Raw genomic sequence first — 16957 nt, forward strand, 5'->3', positions numbered from 1 at the left:
GGGCGCGGCGGTGGCGACTCCGGCGGCAGCCTCGGCGGTCTGGGCGGGGCGGGAAGCCCGCTTTCAACCCCGCGTACCCTCTGACCCCGGAAGTGCTTGCTGCGCAGGACCCCTTGAAAAAAAAATGAGGACCCGTCTTTTTTAGGTCACAAGATTGCGCCAACCTCCACATAGTAGTTTTAAAAAAGCCCTTTTTACAATCTAGCATTGACAATGAAGCTTAGATGAGCAGAAGTTGTGAGTCCGGCAAAGTTTTAAGACGAACATGTAATTTATTAACCCTATGGCACCGGCAGAGGTTTGGAAATATTAGTGTCGTGAATGGGGATGACACATTATGTTTCCGCTCTACAAAGACGGGTTTGGCCGAGGAGGGACACGGGCAGCCCCGGCGGTAACTGCAGGCGGTAGACAGGACGCCGCGAATTTAAAACGTGCGCGTGAGGTAGCCAGAGCGCGTGCGCGAGGGTGTGGGTGGACGGGAGGGGCGGCCGCGGTCTTCCGGGGGGGAGGGGCGGCGAGGCTCGCTAAGCGGGTGCGCGCGCGGGCGGGCACGTGGGGCCCTCTCGTCCCTGGCGTCCGGGCGCCCAGCGCCCACCCCCACCCTGGCCGTGGCCCCGCGGTGGCGGCAGCCGGTGTGGCCGGTGAGGAAAAAGACCGAAGTTTCCCCTCCCCCCCAGCCTCCGCACGAGTTGCGGCTCTCCTCGTGGTTTCTGGGAAGTGCTAGAAACGTGGCCCTAAAAAGAATGGCGTCCATTTACATAATGCTTTGTTTGCTTTTAGCAAGTTTCCTTTGGTTAAATCCGCAAAATCTCCACCTCCTGACGTAGTGTTTTAGTACCCGCAGCCTTGTCAGATATTTAAAATGGTGTGCTTCTTGGGGGTCACTTTCATGGGGTACCAACCAGGGTTTTGGAGAGCTGCAGTTTGCCCCAAACGCTTTACGCTCCCGCTGCGGCCTTGAGGCCCTTTCCTTGCTTGGTGCAGCCGCCGCCCCGCGCTCCGGGGGCGGCCCCCGACTGGGCCCGCCATCTTGGAAGGCCTTTTCCTGTCTGTATCGCTACCGCACGTTCTTCGCGGTAAAGGAAGGTCGCTGGGTACGCTGGTGTACCAACTGTGATTTTTGCCCCTTCGTCTTCCCTTCGGCTAAGCCAGACAGAAAAGGCCATGTGCGCAACGTGCTTCAGGATCCCTTAGGGAAAGCGGCTAACGTGGCGGTCCCTCCACCCCCTCTTCCTTCCCCACGGGGGTGGCAGCCATGTTTCGTGAACACAAAATGGCGACACGTGGCCCGGATTCCTCGCCGAGAAATTGGGGGGTCAGCACGAAAGCTGTAGAACACACCCCCGTAGTCACCCCCAACCCCCGTGCCCGGGGGCCTTCCTCACGTATCGAGTTCTCTGATCACTCGTATAAAACCGTCCAAATCTGGGCGGGAGAGGGGCTGAATTTTAATGCATTTCTCCCATTATTTTGAAACGGGAATGCGAATAACCGTAAAATGTAGGCATAATATTCGTGTCTTGCTCATTTAAAATTTAATGCATAGTAGTGGCCAGTCCCAATGGGTAACTTGCCTCCCACCCCCCCAAGCATTTAGGAATCACTGCCTTGAGGAATGAAACGAGAAACTGCTTTGCCAGACTTCTAGTACGGGCTGTTGTGCTGGAGAGACCAAGAAATGGTCTTTTAAATCTTTCAAAAAAGACCATTTCCGTGAAGCGACTAGGATGTTTATTATTTTTTTCCCTGCGGGCCAGCTTGACAGTGAACTTCGCTTTACCGCAATTGGTATTCATTTGTAGTTTAGACGGGATATATAGTGTATTTACTAGTGCCAGACCCTCGGCTAGGCATTCTGCTACATACTATCATTAATTTTTACAGTGATCCTCTGTGGTAGGTGGTGTTATTTTTCTCTCTCTTTTCTTAACAGACGAATTTACTTAGGCCCAGGGAGATGAAGTGATTAACGCAAGGTCACACAGTGTCAAGGATGGAACCCAGACCTTCTTATTTCCTTATTGGTGAGCGCACTTAAAAATGTTTCTGTAAGTCAGGGTTTTAAATTTAAAATACTATTTGAGTAGTTGAGCTTGTCATTTCAAGGAATCCCTCAGGTAACCTTTGGTGGCTGTTTATCTCCTATTTGTATCTGTTTGGGGATTCCTAGTTTTTCCTAGTGTGAGCTATACCTGTAATGGGCTCAAATGCTGGTTTTTTAATAAGGTGTCTGGGGTGAGATATGGAGAGGAAGTGATTCAGTCCTGCCTAAAGGATCAAGTATCTGTCAGTCTGGCCTTGTCTGTGGCACATTTGAGTCTACCTGGCTCTGTGGAGCAAGCAGTTTCTCTGTATGACTCACTTGCTTCCTTCAGCTACCCATGGGCATGACTTCTGCCTTTCCCACCTCAGCGCCCCAACCAGGTATAAATAAATAATTTTACACTGGCACCAAGCGGTCATTTCTCTGCAAATATTGACAGCATGATTGAGTGTTAGATAAATCATAGTCTGTGGACTCTTCAGTTCACTGTAACAAAAAAACTGTGGGCCAAACAACAAATATGTGCCTATACAGGGATCTACTTGTGTGGGTGTTAGAGATGGAGAGATGGGCTTTTTGCTTACTTTATCTTACATTAATACTACATTTCTATCTGACTTAACATAGAACTTTCACATTACTTTATATAATTCTACAAGAAACTTTAATAGGTAAGTACATAACAGAAACAATGATAATAATAGTATTAAGCACTTACTATGTGCCAGGCACTGTTCAAAGCTTTATTCTCTTTTCTCGATTCAGTGGCTCTCACATTTTTAGAAGCAAACCTCTGTAAGAAATAAATTTTACGTAATATACATGCACCACATATCTAACAAATAAAATTTTTGCAAAATTATGCCTATCCTTATTATATGCAATGTATTGTAATTTTTATTCTCCTCTTTATATTAAGAAAGGGGCATAACAAAACTAGAGTGATGAAAAACCCATTATTAGGTTGTGACCAATAGGATTAACGTACACATTTAATTTTCACAAAACCTCCTGAGATGGGGATGATATTTCCATTTCAGAGAGGTGCAGAAAGGTGAAGAATTTTGTCCAAGGTCACATGATAAGTGGTAAAGCAAGGATTTGAATCTAATCTGAATCCAGAGCCTATATACTTAACTGCTAAAGTAGATGTGGTCTCTGCAGAGGGCCTAATCTTGTAGGGAGACAGTCGATTAGGGTATTAAAAATCTTAGTGTTGAAAACTCATTGTTTTGCTAATCCTTTAGCAAAAGAATTAAATTATATGTAATCAGTAATTACATTGATTTAAAGCATTTTGGTCTTTTAAATCTGTCACCTGTTTATTCTCATTAAAAAGAAATTTGTTCATTGGGTCTTTCTTCACAAGACTGCCTATTTTAAGCCTTTTCTGCCTGAAATATTCCTTTAATTTCTTATCTGAGTACCTCCAGAGCTCTACTTACCTCCTTAATGTAGCCTTTCCTTTCCCAGCTTTCACATCCCTCCCACTACCCACCCAGTTCTACAACACCTTCCTAGAGTAGCCCACATTTGTCTGTTGATAAATTATGTGTCTTGATGTTGATAATGTGTTGTACAGGCCACAGGTGCCTTGGGTGACCCTGAGATCTGGAAAAAAGGGTGCTTGGACTTGGGAATCCGTGGCTCTGGCCCCTAGCTCCAGCTCTGTCACTTATTAACTTTGAGATTTCTATAACCCAATTCATTTATCTGGGCCTCATCTTTAAAAAAAGAGATTAAGTGGTCTCTAAGCCCCCTTCTACTTCTGTATATGTATTTTACTCACTTATGGTAAAATTTCCACACCCTTCCTTAGACCTGCACTATCTTGTGGATACGTGAGTGAATTCCACACCACCCATTTTACAGATGAAGCCACTGAGATATGGAGCAACTGACTAAATAGCCACCGCCCCACCCCTGGAGCCTTACACATGACTGTTCTCCTGCTGCCCGAGTGACTACAGGTTGGTTAAGAGGTTTAACAAGGTTGGGAAGGTGAGTCAGGCTTAGACTTTCGAAATTGAACCACAGGATTTATACTCCATTCAGAGGAAGGGTTTTTTTGCTTCCTCTTACCTTACATTGGCTTGTTATAGAAAAGCTTTCAAAATGATTTCACATTATTTAATTGTCATGGACAGTGTTGTCATTCTGTCCATTTTATGGAAGAGTCATCTTTGGAGCAGGGTAGAGAAGTGACTTGCTCAAGTTTACACAGCGTATTAGGGGTCTCTTATGAGCTGGGTCTCTTGACTCCTTGTTGTGCATCGTTCTTTTCTTTGGCTTCTCATACTTGTTGCACTGACTTTGACATATGGAATATCTTTTGCTCTTGGTTGCCTCACTCTAAACAGTGACTAGAGGAATCCCATTACATGTATATAAAATCATGCCACTCCCCTGCTGAAAACTATCTACTAGGTCCCACCCAGGTTAAAAACCAGTCTTTATAGTGGTCTACAAGGGCACATAGAATCTTTAGCACTACCCTCTCCCAGCTGCTCTGACCTCATCGTCTACCACTTTCCCCTTGTGCTCTAGCCACATTGGTCTCCTTGTGGTTGCTCCAATATGCCAAGCAACTTTGGGTCCTTTGTAGTTGTTTTTTCTGCCTGGAACACTTCTTCCAGATATCAGGATGGCCTCCTCCCTTACCTTCTTTAGGTTTTTCTCAACCTAATCTGTGAAGTATTCTTTGACCATCCTATTTAAAATAAAGCCCATCTTCTGCCTTTTGCTTTCCTTGTTCTCCTCTTCTGCTTTATTTTCCTTATTGCTCTTTGATATAATATACATCCATCCATCCATCCATCCATTCATCCATTATTCAGATGTTTATAGAGTGCTGCCTACTATATGCCAGGTACTGTTCTAGAGACTCTATTATAATTTGTTCATTATTTGTCACCCACCACTAGCATGTAAATTATAATGGCTAGGACTTTGTTTTGCCCAATGCTGTGTCCCTTCTGTAACAATGCCTAGCACATAGGAGTTGGATGAATAAATATATTCAAATGTTAAACAAAAACTATCAAATATATAGAAGGTTTATATACTAGATAAAGAGGAAAAGATCTGTATGAATAAGACATTGTTCTTGCTTTCTAGTTGCGTAGTCTAAAAAATGCTTACTTTGACCTGAACAGTTCTGTGTGATCTCTGGCAGGGTAAACTGATACATCATTTTGGAATTGGGGAGGTAAAGACTGGTGTGCAAGGGTATAGATGTCTTCACAAAGTCCCACTTTGTCACACTTATCAATAATTTGCACTGTCTCTGGAAGGGCAAGATTGATGATAGCTCACTGTGTTATTGGCTTTTGGATTATGGTTCCTGTTTGGTCTTGCCTTGTTAACAGCAAGAGTTTCTTAAAAATCTCATTAGTCTTAAGTTATATTTAGATACCTCCTAGGAATGTTCTATCATAGCCACCTCCTCAGGATAAGTGAAAGAGTTTACTGTCTTTACCTCCTGCCTATCTGAAAATTTGTTTCCAGAATCCCTGGCCATCCACTTGCTAGCTGTTTGATCTTGAACCTCAGTTTCTGCATCTGTCAAATGGTGATAATGATAAATGACACCACTCTTCTTGTGAGGATTAAATGACTAAATAGTATAATGGTTTTGAGAATTGGAGAATGGAAAGGGGAAGAGGTAGAGGACAGAATTTCTTTTTTTCTTCTTTTTGTTTTAGTAAATATGGTATATCTCAGGTTTATTTTGAAAAAATAATTTTAGTAAGTATATTTTTTTCTAATGAGAGCAATGAAGATTTTATTTTTTAAAACAAAGACTTTAATATTTTTTTTTTATAGAGTAGCAGGTTTATAGAAAATATTTCCCCGTCTCTCCACCCACATTTACCACTATATTGCAAGAGGGAAATGAAATGCTGGAACCCCACCCCAGGCCTGCCCAGTGAACTGGTATTTGCGTAGGAAAACAACCATTTCCCTTAGGTGAAATTGGAACTCAGGAGGTAGTACTATTTGAGATGTTCAAAGGGGATCGTGACGACGATAGCAACAGCAGTAATAGTAATGGCTAAACTTTACGAACTAGTCAATGTGCTAAGCACCTTTTGTGGAGTGTCTTATTTTAACATCATAACAAACGTATGTGGCTGGTGCTATGAGTAGAGCAGTGTCAGGAGTAAGGAACAGAGACTGAGGTCAGACCTCCTGTACTGACATCTCAATTTTGTCAGTAACCAGTCATGTAGCCTCGAATAAGAAAACTGCTTCATTTTTCTCATCTATATCTGTAAAAAGAAGGTGATAATAGTACCCGCCTCATAAAGTTATTGTAATGATTAAATGATGTAAGCTGTGTAAAGTGCTTAGCATAGTACTTGGCACATAGAAAATACTCACCAACTGTTGGCTGTTATCATAATTAAAATAGTTGTTATCTTCATTTAGCTGATGGAGAAACAAAAGCTTGAGAGGTAAGGTTATTTGCCTAAGTGACACAACAAATAAATAATGAAACAGAAGTTTGTACCCAGGTGTCAAACTCCAAAGCTCTTATTCCTTACCATTACATTTGACCACCTTCTTGGGTTGAGGGGAAGGGACTGTATAAAAACTACACTTTGTCCAATTTGAGATGAACATAGATGTATATAGGTTGGGTGTACGTTTGTACCTATCTAACCTTTATTTGTGGTATTAAGTATCTCATCACCAAGCACATGCTTGATTATTCTCTGATTTGATTTTTCCCTAGATTCAAAGAAATGAATGTTGGGTCAGTTATGGTCTTTTCCTCCTGAGGGTGTTCTCTGGTTGGGGCCAGGAAATGGATCTAAACACCTGTGTTCTTCCTAGGGTTCTTTGGACCAGAAGCAGAAGCTTGTTTGGTTTCTCTTGTTATTATGATTGTGTCTTTTCTTAATACAACTGGTAATGGTGAGAAGTATATACAACATATACATTGAGCACTTTCTTTGTGCCATGCATTTTACGTGGATTATCTCATGTAATCTTGAAAATAATGCTGTTAAAGTAGTAGCTCTTATCCCTGCTTTATAGAAGCAAAGAGAGGTTAGGAAGCTTGCTTGAATTTACAGTTAGTAGGTGGTACAGCTGGGGTTTGAATAAGCAGTCTGGCTTCAGAGTTCAAGCTCTTAACCTCTACTGCTTCTGTTCCTTTCTGACCTGTGTAAAGTACAGAGTATGGGCCAGGTGACTTAGTTGGGCCAGTCTTATTTTTCCCATCTGAAAAATGGGAAGATTTTGACTACAGGGCTAGGAAACCAGTTTACCACCTCCAGGACATGGCTTTTCTCAGCCTATTGTCCTCGTTCATTAAACAAATGAGTTGTTCTAGATGCTCCTTTTTTTTTTTTTTTTTTTTTTTGGTGCAAAAACCCAAGAATGATTTAGATGCTTTCTGAGGTGACTTCTAACTCTGATTTTCTGTGATTGAGCATATGAAGTGAGGAGTAACACCAGCTTAGCTCCTTGATTTTGAAGCAGTGGTATTTGCGAGGTTTTAGCTTTGTTCAGGGAAGATGCCAGATTTCAGGGCAGAGAGTGAGATTTCCTGAAGAAGGTAGGTCTGGGCTCCTTTTTGAAGTTGGTTGCTAAGGGAACCTAGCCTCTGGCCAGCAACAGTCAGGAATGCTTTGGTTGAGGGTTGGGTTCAGATAACTAAAACAAGTAGCACATTTAGGTTTCACTTTCCAAAGTGTTCCCCGTCCCTACCCTCCCCCCACCCCCAGCTATCTTTCCTTTTCAAGCTGCTAATTTTGCACTTTTTTATATGTTAGGTACTGTTTTAAGTATTTTACAAAGTATTATATTATTTGGTCTTCATAGTAATCTTATGAAATAGGTACTTATTCTATATTTATGAATAATGAAAGTGAGGCAAATAGGTTTTAATACTTTGCCCGCATTTACTCAAGTGAAAAGTGATATCAAACCCACTAAATTATAATGTTATAATGCCTGGTTGAAGCTTAAAAAAAAAAACAGAGGGAGCACTCAATATCTTGGTGGTTTTTGTATTTTTTGTTTTTGTTTTATTTAGAATGACAGACCCTCAGAGTTGGAAAGAACCTTTGAGGTATTACAATCAATCCCTTTGTGTCTAGTCAACCATCCAGTTAGTTACAAGAATGCTTTCTTTCTATCATTCCCCTGACAGATGATCATCCAGGTTCTTTTCGAATACTTCCATTGCTGGGGAGCTCATCATTTCTTGAGGAATCCCATTATATTGTTGAATAGCTTTCATTGGTAGAAAATATTTCTTGTTTTGAATTGTAATTTAATGAGGTGACTTATCAGTTTTAGGCCTATTCCCTGGAACTATACAGGAGAAATATAATCCATCTTCCACATTCTTGTGAATGTTTGAAGGTAGTCTTCCTATTTATAAGGCATATTTGTAGTTTTCTCATAGTATCTAAATTTGTATTCAATTCATATTGGTCTGTACAAAAGCAATCTTACTACTTTGAAAGTACAGCCTTGCAACAAATCTGTTTTACTTTTTGTAATTAGTTAGCACATAGTGTGGGCCCTTCCTGTGTTTTAGGAGAACACATGGATAGTGAGCAGAATTTATACAGTTGTACATGAGTCTGGAGGTCCTGCATATATAAGACTGCTGCCCTGTACACAGTCAGAGCTCACAAAATGGCTGGAAGTTTATCCGGGCACTTGACAAAACTGCATTTACTTCATCAGACCACTAGGTGATGAACGACTCCCAAACCCAAACTGCCAGCACCGGTTGTGTACTGTTTGTACCCAGAAAGGCCATCAGAAGTCATCTGGTACAACCTCATTAAAAGTGTTTTTTTGTGGGGAAGGGAAACACATCTGTATATACTTTGTCTTTCCTTGCTTTGTTCCAACTAGGACACATCTTTGAGTGATTTTCTTAGAAAAGGGTCATGGATGATATTTTCAAGGGCTTTATATATCCAATTTTTTTCTTTAATTTTCATTTATAAATGATATCTTGTCTGGATTTAGGATTCTTGAATAGTAGTCCTAGTCTCTACAAAGTCAATATGCAGCTTTCTACTTTCTTCACTTTCTGGTGATACAGATGAAAAGTCCAATGCCATAGGATTCTTTGTTCTTTGTAAGTAATATCCTATTCTCTTTTTGGAAGTTTGTAAATTTTTTTTTTCCTGGTTAGTGTTTCATCATGATGTGCTTAGGTGTGTCTTTAAAATAACTCTGCTTGTCACTTGGTGAATCTTTTATACTTAAAAACTTAAATCTTTTCTTTTTTTCTTTCTTTTTTTCTTCTTTCTTTTTTACACCTACAGTACCTGGTCTTCGTAGGTGGTCTCCCATCCAAGTACTAACCAGGCCCGACCCTGCTTAGCTTCCAAGATCAGATGGGAGCGGGTGTGTTCTGGGTGGCATGGCCATAGACAAAACTTAAGTCTTTTCTTAATTCAAGGAAGTTTTATTATTTTCCTTCGTTTCCAACCTCTTTACTTTACAGATAAGGAAACGGAGCCCAGAAAGGTTAAGTGACCTGCCCACCGTGTCTCAGCTAGTTATAAATGAACCTCAAGTAAATAACCTCACTCTTTTGATGAGCTAGATTTTCATTGTATTGAATATTGCTCTGATGAGAGGGCCATCATGAACAACATGGAAGTGTTTTAGTTAGACAGGAATTTTGCCAAGGGTTTGTGGGGAGATGAAGAAGGAAAAAAGAGGTGATTAAATTCATTATGATTAATACGTGGCCCATTTGAAGGATTGCAAAATTCACCAGACCCCTGATACTCCAGTTAACTGGATCTACCCCAAAGCTCTAAAACTTAGTAAAGCCAGGAAGTTGATTGAACATTTGGAGAATTAGATATTTAGTTGTCAGCAGTTGGATAAGCATGGTCATGTCCTATTGTATATATTGGAAAACACATAAATGGCGTCTGAAGACTTGGAGACAGACATCATAAACTGTGTCTTATCAGTGGTTTGGTTTCTGTTTTGAGTTCCAGCCTGGGACCATGTTCTGCTGGGAATCACCCTTTCCTGGTTCTATTGATCTTTGGATTTCCCCAGCTCTTCAGTTCCTTTCAGTTTTGAAATGAAACCTGCCCCAGAGGGTGAGGTCAGGTACTCGAGAGGACTTTGACAGCTTACTCAAGGTTGTTTTCTTTTTAGAGCCGTCTGGTATGTGACTGCATGAGATATAAGGCTCAGCAGGCTGTGATATAGACTAATTGATGGTGAATCAGCTATTGGGTAAGGCGTAGGCAGTATCATTTCTTTGGGTAACAGGAAAACATGTAGACCAAATATGTTGTCTTTCATCCTCAGAAAGTTGAAAGTTAAGAGCACAGTTTAGACTAGAGACTGGCCATGATCTCTCCACTTTTGCTTTACTGAAGATGGAAAGGCTTTATTTCTTTCAGTGTCTTCTCTTCATTTATATAACCCTTTTTTTCCTTTCAGGGAGAAGCCAAGTCCCTGGCTGCTTTCTGCTGCTCCAGCTTCTAAACATTTATACTGTACCTCCCAGGATTGCTGCTTTGATATCAGGTGACCCCTCTAGATACCCTTAGACACATACTCCCATGTACCCAGCCCCCGACTCCTTCACAGAATGCAGTTCCCCTCTTTCCTTTGCTGTTTTCCACGATATTACAGCGCTTCACATGGAATTTTTATAAGTAGAATTGGCTCGCTCTTCAGCTCATCTCATACCACTTCCCCCTGATTTTACCCGAGTGTCTCTTAGCCTCAACCCCCAGCACTGCAGAGCTGCTTCCAGACCTTCAAATACCTTTTCTCCTTTGAGACTTATACTGGCCAGCAAGGCCACTTGATCCCTGTCCTTGAAGCTGGTATCTATACTCATTCTCCCATGTTTGCTGTCTGACCTCCCTTCCTGGGGCTCTGGCCAGGCTAGGGGATTGGTGGCCAGGCTTGGCCTGGAGCCAAGGATTCAGGATAGAGCATGGAATTAGGGGGCTTGATGTTAGCATTACAGACGTGGGCAATTGGAAAGCCGAAAGATCTGAGTATCAAGGCCAGTGGAGGGTGGTAGAAACAGAGAAAATTTAGTATCTGAAGAAAAAGAGTATCCTTTGTAGACTTCCTCTTCTGCCCATTTTTTACAAAAACTTAATGTCTTAAGAACCGTTTGGTTCACAGCAAAATTGAGAAGGTGTAGAGATTCCCATTAATTTTTGAAAAATGGGTCTTTAATTTTACAGAGAAGATAGTAATCTAAAAAAATGAAAACATTATAGATATTTTGAATACTCCTGTTTCCCTCTCCCCCATTTTAATTATGTCTGTATTCCTTAGAGGTAACCTGAGAGTGGTTTGGAATATACCTTCCAGACTTTTTCTGTATTTTCGCATACATATATATGAGTTCAGAAAAAATTTAAAGTGTTATTTTTGTGTTTTTTTTATTTATTTACACAAATGGGGTCACATTTTATGTATTCTGGTATTTCTTTCTTGATTCAGTAATGTGCCTTGACAATATTCCATGTTGTTACATGAAGATATTCTCATTCCTTCTAGCTGCTGTGTAATATTTCATAGAATAGATATACTGTATTTTATTTAGCTATTTTCCTATGAAGGAACATTAAAGTATTCCAGTTTTTTCTTGTTATGAATGATTCTTATTGTATTTTAAATGTCAGCATTCTGTTCCTAGGCTTTGTTTTTCTTTTCCTCATACTCTTCGTAGGTGATTTCAATTTCTCTAATGGCTTCAGTTACCATCTACACATGGATGATGCCCAAATTTCTCTCCAGACCAGAATATTCTACTGCTTATATGGACAACTCCACTGAGATGTTTTGTAGACTCAGGAAAATGCAGCCTCTTGCTCTTCCCTACTTGCTCCTCATCTGGTGTCCTGTCACATGATAAATAGCACCACCGACCCACATAGTTGCTAGGCCCCAAGTCTAATAGTCATTGTAAGTCCTTTCTTCCTTTCCTAGGACTTGTCTTCCCAAGTATTTCTTTGATCCAGTCGCTTTCTTTCTTCCTTCATTGCTACTACCCTATACCTAAGTTTCTCAATTTATAAAATAGAATATTTGTGAGGCTTAATGAATTAATAATATGTATAAAATGCTAAGAACAATAGATTGGCATCTAGTAAGGGCTATGTGGATGTTAGCGGTTATCATTGTTATTGTCTTCTCCTTCTCTTCCTCCTCACCCCAATCTCTGCCTCCAGTGTTGATTTTATCTCCCCCTACTTCCATTCCATTCTCCATACTGCAGCCCGAGTGATCTTTATAAAATGTAAGAATGCTCATGATCTAACTCCCCTGCTTAAAAAACTTCAGTGATCTTTCTGTACTATTACCCCCACCTGGAATGCTTTTTCCCTTGATCTTTGAATGGCTGGTTCCTTTTTATTGCGATACCTGCTTTTAAATGCCATCTCCTCAGAGAGGCCTTCCCCGGACCGCATAATGATTCTAAAGTAGTTACACATGTACTTTCTATCACATCACCTATTTTAATTCTTTGCATAGCTTTTACCAATATGTGATCTATTTTGGTTTAATCACATACTTGTTTATAGTCTCCTCCAGTTAGAATGTAAATTCTCTGAAAGTAGAGATATGTCTGTTTTATTCACTGTTGTATTTCTAGCACCTAGGACAGTGCCTGGCATGTCATAGGCACTCAGTGAATACTTGTTAAGTGAATGATAAAACAGCTTTATATGTCTTATGAGACCCTACTTGGTCTCTTCAGCATCATCTGCTTCTTAGTACACTTTCTACCTTGGCCTCCCAGCTCTTCCCATCTTTCAGATGTGTTTTCTTGCTGCAGGACCTTTGCATATGCTGTTCCCTATCCCTAGAACACTCTTCTTCAAATACCCTGCCACTGCCTGGGTGTCTTCTATTCATTCTTCAAGTTTCAGCTTAGGTGTAGCTTCACCTTACTAGTCTTTTTTTTTTTTCCCCGTCTTTATTGAAATATAATAGACAATTAGTTGCTTATATTTACACTGTACAATTCAACAAGGTTTTTTTTCACTTATAGTTGGCATACAATAATATACTAGTATCAGTTGTATAGATTACTAGCTTTTTTAATCTTGTAGTTTTAGAAGTGTTGCCTTTAATTCTACATATTGTAATTATTTAATTGTCTGTCTCCTTCACTAGACTGTGAGTTTTGTCAGACAAAGGCTTATGTTTTGCCCACTATGTATTCTTAGTCCTAGCTGCTGTGGGCTGAAAGGATTCCTTAAGATGGGGGTTGGTGGGTAGAATGGATAGCGTATCAGGGATATCACCTGAGAGCTAACAAAGTGTGTCTTACAATGTCAGGGTGGGATATAGACATTTGGCCCTGGTTTATTGTTATTCTCCTTATTCTATTACCTTTGGTGATGCCAGTGTTTGGCTGAACCATCTAAGTACTTGAGAGGAACCATCCAATATACTTATCTCTCTCTGAGATGTATTCATAAAATCAGGGTAAGCCTGGCAAAGGACTTGTCCATAAAAGGGACGTGAGTGCTGAGGATAAAGGATTAGGATCCTAGTGGGCTAATTATTTACTCCAAGTGGCTGATGGCAGGATAACTGAGAAAAGAGTGGAATCCTAAGCAAGGAAGGAAGCAAAAAGGCCTTAGGCATAAGGTGAGACAAAGATGAAACAGGAAGCTGAATCATAAGGTCAGAATACGCAGAGAATCAGGGTAAGTAGGTGGCATATAAAAAGGAACAGAGCAAGCATTTCAGGATTAGGGGCATAATCTTAAGTATTATTTAAATAATCTTTTAACATTCTTCTTTAGTGTGGAACCAGCTTTTGGATTATAGGAGCACCAGGTAGTTGACATACAAGGGTTTGAGCTAGATTGTATATTACTTTGTGTTTTATGTGCTATTTAGAGTCAAATCCCCAGAAATCTTATGTTAGCTTTTCCCCTTCCCCTTCTATTTCAACTCCCAAGAGCCTTCCTTCACTCCTTTTAAATATACTAGGTTCAACTAGCTCATCTTTGAAAAAACTTTCCTCTTCAGAAGTCTGAAGCAATCCTGGTTTCTCTTTAGGTAGGGTGAGCAACTCCTTCAGACTACCTCCTCTCACCAGACCAGGCATAGAAGATGGCCTCAGCAGCCTCAGGGATTCAGGACTCTCTGCTCAGCCTGAACTGATGGAATTTCTTTCTGAATTTTGGAGAGGGACATGGGAATGTAGAGTATAGGGTGAGACTCTTAATGGTGAGGCATAATAAAGAGTAGTGGAAGACTGGCTGGATGTACATAGATGGTAGGATCTGAAAGTGTGTAGACAGTGGACTTGAAAGTTTCTGACTTGGAATGGTGTATGAGTTTATGGCAGTGTCAGGGGGTTCTGATGTGCTAAGTAGAGAATCTTGGTGAGTAGTCCTGGTCATTAGTTCTTAGAGGTGGTTTGTATGTATTCTATGTAGCCTGGTTGACTAGTAGCTGGTCTAATGGCGGGTACAGAGTGGGACTCATGGGGATAGAAACAGTACTTTGAAGAGGAGGGATGTGTTCTCTTTTGAAGATTGGGTGGAGTGATTGTGTGTACATACTGGGCAGTCTAAGGCCTTGTCACCTGGTCTGTGTGAGGCGAGGCATCTGCACTCCTTTCCTAGAGCTCCACTGGGAAAATTGACCTAAGAGAGCTGCAGATTGTGGCCATTGTTAGTGATTTGTCAAGTATAAGTGCGCCGTGACTTTGACTAAGCCCCTTGCTCTGATGTCTTCCCTTCTATAGTCTGCTTTGTTGCCTTCAAATTTTATAATCCATTCTGACTCCTCTTTCTAGATTACTTCATGCTCAGCTTTACTCTTGGCTGTACATAGTCTCCTAATTTTGACATTGCCAGCCAGTGTCAACTGATGGCCTTTCTCTGTTAGTCCTCTTCCGAGAGCTATGATTTTGAAACTTTGATGCATAAGAATTACCCGGGGGGGGGGGGCGGCAAGGACAGGGGGGCTGGATATTTATTTAAAATGCAGATTTCTGGTCTCTGCTCCTATCCGTATTCTGATTCAGTAGGTATGGGGTATTAACCAGGAGTCTGGACTTTTATTGGCCTTCCTGGTGACTCTCACACTGGTCATCATCCTCAGTTCATTTTTGGAGAAACTGACTTAGGGGACTCTGCTGACCCCTGATCTCTAAAGGGGAGGGAAGGGGATCTGAACCTTCACTTGGATCCTAAGGTCCTAGGAATTTTAGTTTGTCACCTGTCATCCAGTGGAGACAATGGATAACTGTCTCTGTATACTGGCACCTCATCTTTTCATTGCCATAATAGGTGCAGAGTTCAGATGAAGTAGAGGGCCTTAATGATTCTCTCATGGCAGGTCAGTATCTCTGGGATTTATAGGGAGCTTTGACTTTGAACTTAGAAGGCAGGCTAGAATATAGACCTTGAAGGCTGCCAGTTGCACTTCAGATTTGTCTCTGGGGTGCCTCTCTTTCCTGTGCACATAGACCCTGCCGTAGTGTAGGTCGTCTTCATTTGGTCTTCAAACTGTCCTTACTCCCCACTGCAGCCATCCTCTGTACAACTTCCACTGTCCTGTAAAACAACCCAACTTTGTCTCTCTTCTTTTCAAATCCTCTGTTGCATTCCTATTACCTATATGATCAAGTCCAAATGTATCAGGTTGGATTAACAGTCTTGCATAATTTGGCCTAAATTGTGGCCTACAAGGCCCAGCAAAAACTAGTCCCTTCCTTTTTCTCAGGTCTTGTCCCTAGCCCCTATCATTCTTTTCTCCTGCAGACACCCTCCTCTGCTTGCAATTCCTTGACCTCTTATTCAGTTCTCTGGCTTCAGGGCCTTTGTAGTGCTATAGCCTCTGCCTAGGACACCCTTTACCCTGCTCTTCACCTCATTGGCTATCCTTTGCCTTTAAGTTTCAGATAAACATTATTTCTTCTTAGAGGTCTTTTCTGGCCACTCTATACAAAGCAACTCCGTGTTACACATTACTTAGCACTCTGTTTGCTTCCATTAGGTCACTATTGCTTTTTATTAATTTGTCTTTCCCTCCTACTAGATTAAAAGCTCCATGAAGGCAGGGATCTTCTGCTCATGGTTATATCTTCAGTGCTAGTGCATAGAGGCATTCTATGCACTAGCTGAATTGTCTTTCATCTTCATGTTGGGATTTGGGGCTCTGCACAACAATTACCCTTTGCATGTGTTATTGCCTCTGCCAGAAGCCTCCTTTCGCTTATGATCTGGTCAGATTCCTTCTTGTCCTTTACCACTTCTCTCAGCAGTTCCTTGACGTCCCCAGGCAGTGCTAGTTCAACAGAGACAACACTTTGGTCCTCTCAAATGGACTTTTCACCCTGCATGGTGATTTCACCTACGTAAGAGATAGATAGTATTGCTTTCGGTTTACAAGATGACAAGCCAGAGGCTCTGAGAGATGGATTAACTTGGAAATGGCAGAACTGAGATTTGAACCCTGATATGTCTGTAGAGTCCTCACTCATTCTTTCTCACTGTGCACTCTCTAAAAGAAACCAAATAGACTCAGAGACACTGAAGTGAAAGAGGTGCTTTTTAAAAAATTACTTAGGTAATAAAAGTATATATATATACACTTTTCAAATTTCTTCAGTTAAATACAGTAAAAGTTATACTACTGACAAGCCGTTTATAAAGATGATGGAGTACAGTTACTATTATATTCAGAGGATGATGTGTATTTCATGTTTCTTTGATCATATCTTTGTGGAATCCTTGTGATAATGACAGAGTCAACGTACAACCTAGTAGAAATGAGCCGAGCTGAAATACTACACTTTTAAATTCAAGCCAAAACAGTTATTAGTCATTTATTGTATCTTGGAGGATAAAGAGTGAAATCTGAAAAATTTTGTTGAGTAGAAAAATATGCAAAATTGGGGCACAA

The 16957-nt window shown here is 41.0% G+C and overlaps 1 long non-coding RNA gene and 1 pseudogene across 26 annotated transcripts in view; one reads left to right on the forward strand and one right to left on the reverse strand.

The window, feature by feature from the left end:
• The window catches only part of LOC105295765, a 113069-nt gene that overhangs the window by 29475 nt on the left and 66637 nt on the right, over positions 1-16957 (forward strand). For 15 of the 26 annotated variants that reach the window (XR_002781678.1, XR_002781663.1, XR_002781675.1 and 12 more), the window contains exons 1-4: positions 655-1097; positions 1937-2027; positions 3867-4017; positions 10496-10582. This is a non-coding gene — a long non-coding RNA (uncharacterized LOC105295765). The other 11 variants (XR_002781677.1, XR_002781684.1, XR_002781669.1 and 8 more) reach the window with 9 other exon arrangements.
• LOC111743420 lies at positions 9340-9458 on the reverse strand (annotated as a pseudogene).

This window comes from Pteropus vampyrus, unplaced genomic scaffold (genome assembly GCF_000151845.1).
Source record: "Pteropus vampyrus isolate Shadow unplaced genomic scaffold, Pvam_2.0 Scaffold113, whole genome shotgun sequence".
NCBI lineage: Eukaryota > Metazoa > Chordata > Mammalia > Chiroptera > Pteropodidae > Pteropus > Pteropus vampyrus.